This window comes from Neophocaena asiaeorientalis, unplaced genomic scaffold, assembly GCF_003031525.2.
Source record: "Neophocaena asiaeorientalis asiaeorientalis breed wild unplaced genomic scaffold, Neophocaena_asiaeorientalis_V1.1 scaffold831, whole genome shotgun sequence".
Lineage (NCBI taxonomy): Eukaryota > Metazoa > Chordata > Mammalia > Artiodactyla > Phocoenidae > Neophocaena > Neophocaena asiaeorientalis.
In genome coordinates this window covers 309,290-316,799 of record NW_020173033.1, presented here as the reverse complement: position 1 = coordinate 316,799, position 7,510 = coordinate 309,290, and positions in this window count along the sequence as shown.

The following is a 7,510-nucleotide window of genomic DNA, read 5'->3' as shown; positions in this document are numbered from 1 at the left end:
TGATAATTTAAGGATCTAGCCCAAGAAATTCTGCCTGATCTTCATGTGTCATATGTTAAATACTGTGGGTCTTTTTTCCCCCAAATGATAATCATTTTTAAAGTTTTCATATTTTAAAGTGAAAGGAATGTTAATTTGCACTTCATACTACTGCCTTAAACTCTTAAGACAGTAAGGATTTGTGCTTTTTTAAAAGAAAGTTAATTTTCCTGAATCCTTGATAAAATATAAATTTATCAAGTCATCCTTTTATCCCCATACTTTTCTAATGTTTTTGCCTCTGACTGCCTGTTACCAGCTCCACATCCCACCTACGCCATCCCCAATTTTAAACAATTTAGCACTGTTTAAAAATCAGTTTGTCAGGGGTTCCCTGGTGGCGCAGTGGTTGAGAGTCCGCCTGCCGATGCAGGGGACACGGGTTCGTGCCCCGGTCCGGGAGGATCCCACATGCCGCGGAGCGGCTTGGCCAGTGAGCCATGGCCGCTGAGCCTGCGCGTCCGGAGCCTGTGCTCCGCAACGGGAGAGGCCACAGCTGTGAGAGACCCCCCCACCCACCGCAAAAAAAAAAAAAAAATCAGTTTGTCAGGTTAACCCTTTACTCTCCATTTCCTTTGTTGACCTGCCATCAGAAGGAGGTAAACTTCATCTCACTTATTTGTATCCATGGAATAGTAGTAGTCTAAAATACAGAATAATTTCTGTAGTGAAGGAAATCAACATTGGGATGTGTACTTTGTGCCAGATTTAAAATATGACCTTTCATGAATATGTCATCCCAGCAACCAAAAAAAGTAATAATAAGGGAATTTAAAATATTAATTGCAGGAGTTCCCTGGTGGTCCAGTGGTTAGGACTCTGTGCTTTCACTGCCGAGGGCCCGGGTTCAATCCCTGGTTGGGGAACTAAGATCCCACAAGCTGTGCAGTGTGGCCAAAAAAATAAAATATTAATTGCAATAGCCAGTATTTAAGTGCTTGTTAGGTACCAGGCACTATTATACGTGCTTTATATGCAATAACTTAATCCTCACAACACCTGTCTAAGGGTAAGCATTAGCTTCATTCTACAGATGAGGAAGCTGTGACATTCGTAACCTTACATAGCTAGAAAAAGCCAGAGCTGTCAAGCAGTCTGGTTCCAGATTCATGCCGTTAACCACCGTGCTGCCTCTCTAAGTAGATGTGATTATTCATGTTTACGTTTTTGCGAATACAGAGGTTGAGGACCAGGGTGAATGCTTACTAGCTCACATAACACTACAGCACAGGAGTACGTTTCAAACCCAGTCACACCGTGAGGCGTGTTTTCTGTTCATTGTACCTCACTATGAACATTTAAGTAACCCAAAGTAACATCGTGAGTGACGAAGTGTCTTCAGTAAAGAATTTGTGAGACATACTTGAGTGAATAGGTGAGGATCGTTTGATGGACACATTAGTGGAATGCATATAGGTGTCTGTTTCAAGCTGTATGTAGATATAAATTGTTTCTTCATCTGTGTTCACATCAGGTGCCTGTCATACCTATAGTAGGCACTCAGTAAATATGTGTCATACAGAACTAGTCATCAAAGAATACTTTTAGACAAAAAAAAGATACATTCTGAATTCTGCCATATAATGTCCCCTTCTTGGCATACAAGGTAACAGTGCAACAAAATAACAATAGCAGAAGTCTTTGTGGATCACTGTGTCAAGATCTGACCTAGAGGTAAGCCAGCCTGGCCAGAATCCTCAGCAAGGCACGTTGTATATAGTAAAGAATTTGGCCAACCTTTGTCCTTGATTTCTGGGAGGGAGCCTCTAGTCCTTGGAGTTTCCCGTGATAGAAATTGTTAGTCTTGGTGGTTCCAGGGTCGGGGCTGGCCTTGCTGGAAAGTCTCACCATGTGACTGTAGGATTAGGGTTTTGAGCCTCAGGATATCGGCCCAACCTTTGGGGAAGGTGAGGGGTTTGGAGATAAGACTGAGTTCCATCGCGTGATCAGTGATTCAGTCAATCATGGCTACATAGTGAGACCCAATAAAACCTCCAGAGACCAAGGTTTGGGATTGCTTCCCTGATTGTAGGTACCCACGGATGTGCCAGGAGGGTGATGCTCCTGAGGGCATGGAAGCGTAGACCTTGCCCCACAGGTCTCTTCTTTTGTCTGTTCCTGATTTGTATCCTTTATGATAAAACTCTAGTGGAATGTATAACGCTTTCCTAAGTTCTATGAGTTGTTCTAGCGAAGTATGGAACCTGAGGGGAAAGTGGTAACGCCCCCAAATTTGTAACCAGTTGGTGGCCTGGGAGCCTCGGAGCTTGCAGCTGGTTCTGAAGTGAGAGCAGGCTTGTGGGGACTGTGCCCATCATGTGTGACATTTGACCAACTCCAAATAGGATTGCACTGCAGGCTTTAGGCTTAACTAATGTTTTTATCTTTTAGCATTCTCTGAACTGTTATCTAAATCTCTTAATTTCCTAAAGTGATTTTTATCTTTAACCCACTATATATTCTAGGTTCTTCCTTGGTCAATGAGTGCAGAATTCTAGTAAAATTTGACCAGCATAATAAACCAACAATATGGCTTAGCATAATGAAAATATTTACGCATCCCAGTGTCACATTTGCTCTTTAAACGACACGGTTATCAAATCATCAGGCAAAGCAGAGCGATGCTCAGAACTTTTTGTGTGCTTCCGTCCTGATTAAGCAAATGACAGTTTGTTTCCACTATGTGTTTGGGCAAAAATGTTTCATTTGCACATGTTCTGCTTTTCATGTGTGCCTATTGAATGCCCTTGTACTTGCCCATTGAACCAACCATCTTAACCTTTTTAACAAATACTGTAACATCACTGACTTGACCGCTCTATTTTTATTTTAACAGCATTTGTTCATTCACTCTCACTGAATCAGATGTGAGCCAGGCATTATACTAGATGCTTAGGATACACAAAAGAATCAAATACAACCCTCACTCCTAAGGAACACCCACTCTAGAGAGGATTTGCCATGATCTCTACACAAAAACACATGAACTATGTTGATTTCCTTCCAGTCATTGGAGTATCTTATTAGCCTTTTCAAAATAACATTCCCCACAATGGTAGTGCTTCTAAAACGTGAATGTGCAAATGAACCACCTGAGGATCTTCTTTAAAAATAGGATTTTAATTCAGTAGGATTGGTTTGGGGCCTGAGATTGCACCAACGAGATGCTGACGCTTCTGGTCCATGGACCACACTTCAGTGTGGGGGTCTTAGCTACAAACGCCGGATGTTTTCAATATCAGGACATCTTAAAATATTCGAATACTTTTCACGTGATTGCCTTCATTTGCTTTCAAACTTAACCATTCTGTGTGGCCTGACCCTATTTAACTTCTCTGGGTCTCTTTGTTCAAACTGAACAGAGATCTTACCATGTTGCAGCGTTGCTGGCATAAGTGAATTCTTTAATCATTGCAGATGTATGAAAGATTTAATATTCATTACTTTCTCCATAAATATTACTTTTTTTTTTAAATCTTCACGAAAGTAAGATAAACCCATAATTTCCTATCAGTCATGGTCTGTTGTTTTAATTTCATGGCATGTAGTTAGAATACTCCTTATGCTATTTTCTGGTGACATTATGAAGAAAACGTTCACTTCAGTGATTTACTGCTGCTTCTGAGTGAACTGTGTATTACAGGGGGTTCGGGAAGTAGGGCTTAACACTTAAGGGATTCTTCTGAGACTTTAATCACAAAATGTGTTTTATTAAATATCTTAATCCTATGATACCCCCCAAATTTTCTAAAACATAATTAATTAGACCATTTTAATCAGTTTGACATGATTGATAAGATTTAAAATAGATGAAATATGTAAAACGTGGATAATTATTCACAATAGATAATGATAGAATGAGACCTTGGAGTCTAATTGTTATAGATTTCCTTGCAGGTCTCGCTGCCCTTTTTTTTTCCCTCCTAATGCCAGTTACAGTGAAAGGAATGAAAAACAGATCAATTCAAGTGTATTTTGTGTTTCATTTCTGACTAAACAGAATATGAACATTTGGGGATTGACTTTTTATATGTTCTGAAAATGGCCATTAATACATATCTTAATTGTGTAGGATATGTTTTTGTATATGTGTCCAGAGAAGACTCATAAAGGCAAGTAATCATTTTTCTCTAGTTTCTAACTACATTTTACTTGGTAGGCTGTTTCTCTGCAATCTCTCTGCTAAACAGCACAAAATCATAAAATCTCGGGACTGTTTTGATGTTGACACCTGTCATTAAATCAAAGAAGTCAATTGAAATGTCTTAAGAAGGTTTGATCTAGGAATTCCCTGGCAGTCCAGTGGTTAGGAGTCCATGCTTTCACTGCAGGGGGCACGGGTTCCATCCCTAGTCAGGGAACTAAGATCCCTCATGCCATGCAATGCCACCAAAAGAAAGAAAGAAAAAAAAAATTGTTTAATGTTTGATAGAATAGATGGGGCAAGGCTAGGGGGAATTTATTATAAAATGCCTACAAACACATCCGTAGTCAAAGTCAGACAGGTATCCATCTTTATACAGCTAGGAATCATTGTTGGATTCAGGAAAATTGGGGAACCAGAAGAGTGCCAACCCCAGCGGGCGGCGATGGTCCTAGTCTACCATTACGGGACTTGTACGAATGAAAAGACACACAGGCTGATAGTCACACACTGAATAAGGCGATTTATTCTTTTAAATGTCCCAGGTATTTGGTAAATTCTGAAAATCAATCTTATTAGCATATATTTCATTATTTGTTCACTCAGTTCTTTTTTTAACATCTTTATATGTTTATATCTTGGAGTATAATTGCTTTACAATGTTGTGTTAGTTTCTGCTGTATAACAAAGTGAATCATCTATACATATACATACATCCCCATATCCCCTCCCTCTTGCGCGTCCCTCCCACCCTCCCTATCCCACCCCTCTAGGTGGTCACAAAGCACAAACTGATCTCCCTGTGCTATGCGGCTGCTTCCCACTAGCTAGTTATTTGACATTTGATAGTGTAAATATGTCCATGCCACTCTCTCACCTCACCCCAGCTTACCCTTCTCCCTCCCGTTCAATTCTTAACAGCTTGCCTTTCTCAAAAAACTGAGGCATGAGTAGTAATTTTTTTCTTAATTCAGAGGGTTTATCTCTACAGACTTTCTGAAATGGTCTGTTTGATTTTTTTCTTTCTTTTCTGGGACTCCTTTAGATGTTGGCCATCCTACTCCTGTCTCGTGTATCCCTGAGCTATTCTTTTATGGCTTCCATCTCTTTACTGTTTCTGGGAGAGTTTCTCGGTCTGATCTTTCAACACATTCTTCATCTCTTCAACCTGCAATTTATTCCATTCATTGTGGTGAGGTTTTTTGTTTTGTTTTGTTTTTTGCTTTAAAGAAGATGTTGGGGGTAGGAGTTTATTAATTAATTTATTTATTTTTGCTGTGTTGGGTCTTCATTTCTGTGCGAGGGCTTTCTCTAGTTGTGGCAAGCAGGGGCCACTCTTCATCACGGTGTGCGGGCCTCTCACTATCGCGGCCTCTCTCGTTGCGGAGCACAGGCTCCAGACGCGCAGGCTCAGTAGTTGTGGCTCACGGGCCTAGCTGCTCCACAGCCTGTGGGATCTTCCCAGACCAGGGCTCGAACCCGTGTCCCCTGCATTGGCAGGCAGATTCTCAACCACTGCACCACTAGGGAAGCCCTGTGGTGAAGTTTTTAAAAGCATATTTCAACAACTATATTTTTGTGCCTACGAGATATTGACAACCATGTGGAGGAAGGCTCTCATACGCCGCTGACAGAGTTGTAAGTTGACAAAGCCACTCCAGAAAGCTATTTGGCATTACCAAATTTGCACATAGGCACACCCAGTGACCGGAAGTTCCACCCACAGGCACGTACAACTGAAATACATGCACACGTATATAAAAAGACACAAGAATATTCAGGGCAGCATCGCCCATAGAAGCAAAAGCTGAAAGCCATCCAGATACAGTAGTCACCTACAGTAGAATGGGTAGGAAAAATTGTGGTATATGTATATAATGGAATGAAAGTGAGAGACCACCACTCACAGCCACAAGAATAAATTTCACATTCAAAATGTTGCATGAAAGGACATAGATACAAAAGAATATAAACTGTATGATTCCACTTCTACAAAATTCAAAAAAACAAGGGCAAAACAAAACTATAATGTCTAGGGATGCATGCTTTGATGGTAAAATTGCCAAGAAAAGCAAAGAAATGATAATATAGAAGACAATTGCATTTGAGGGGCAAGGGAAGGAGGAAGGATGGCAGGAGGGGCTTATGTTCTGTTGCCCTGTGTGGTGATTACACCGGTATGCCCTTTGAAATAAATCAGTGAGCTGTATATTTTTATTTGGTACATCTTCTGTATGAATAGTACATTTCAGGATGAAACAGTTTTCTAAAAGAGGAAATGGGAGGGGAGGACAGAAAACATGTTCTTTGGAAGATGACTCAACAGATCTCTAAAAAATGGGGACTCTTAGACCAACCTATAATGCTTTGTCTTAAGTCTTGCTTTCCTCTTCCAGGAAAAGATCCATTTCTTCATTTTGGACTGCATCAGACACTTGTAATAAAATATGAAATTTTCTTCTAACAGTGCCTTCTCTTTATTGGAGTATCTTTAGCAAGCTAAGGGTGCATGCAGAAAGCGTGGTCCTTTGCTTAATGACAGTAGCAACTGATTAAATGGATGTAACACACACATGCCTACCTACATACACCCATTTATTTTTTCAACCCTTCTTCAAAGGCACCGTATTTGACTGTAGGGCTGTATTCAGTCATTAGATGCTTTTTCATCACATGCTGCATTAAGCGTTTTCCATTCAGAAGACAGATCTAACACACTAGCCTTATCAGTCTTCATTGTGCCATTTAAGTGTAAAATCCTGCCAGTGTTTCCATTCATTAAAGCAGTCTCAGAAACCAAGCACTAATTTCCCCTTGAAGTGGCCATTTCGGTTTTTTTCTTTCTCTTTCTTTCTTTCTCTTCCTTCCATCCTTCCTTCCTTCCTTCCTTCCTTCCCCACCACCCTGCCCCATGGGAGTTGGCCATAGTTATATAAAATGCATGTGCAAACTCCATCTCTGCTGAGACTAAAATAGTTTTTGAATAGCAAATCGTACTATCAGCACAAAGAGTAAACTTTCAAGCATTTCACTAAAGCAAAGAAGAGGAAAGCCAGTATATATTCACTATAGGATCATTTCTGACCACTCTATTACTCTTAGAAACAGATTTTCCATCTCTTAAAACACAGCTATAGGGCTTCCCTGGTGGCGCAGTGGTTGAGAGTCTGCCTGCCAATGCAGGGGACACAGGTTCGTGCCCCAGTCCGGGAAGATCCCACGTGCCGCGGAGCAGCGGGGCCCGTGAGCCATGGCCGCTGAGCCTGCGCGTCCGGAGCCTGGGCTCCGCAACGGGAGAGGCCCGCATACTGCAAAAAAAAAAAAAAA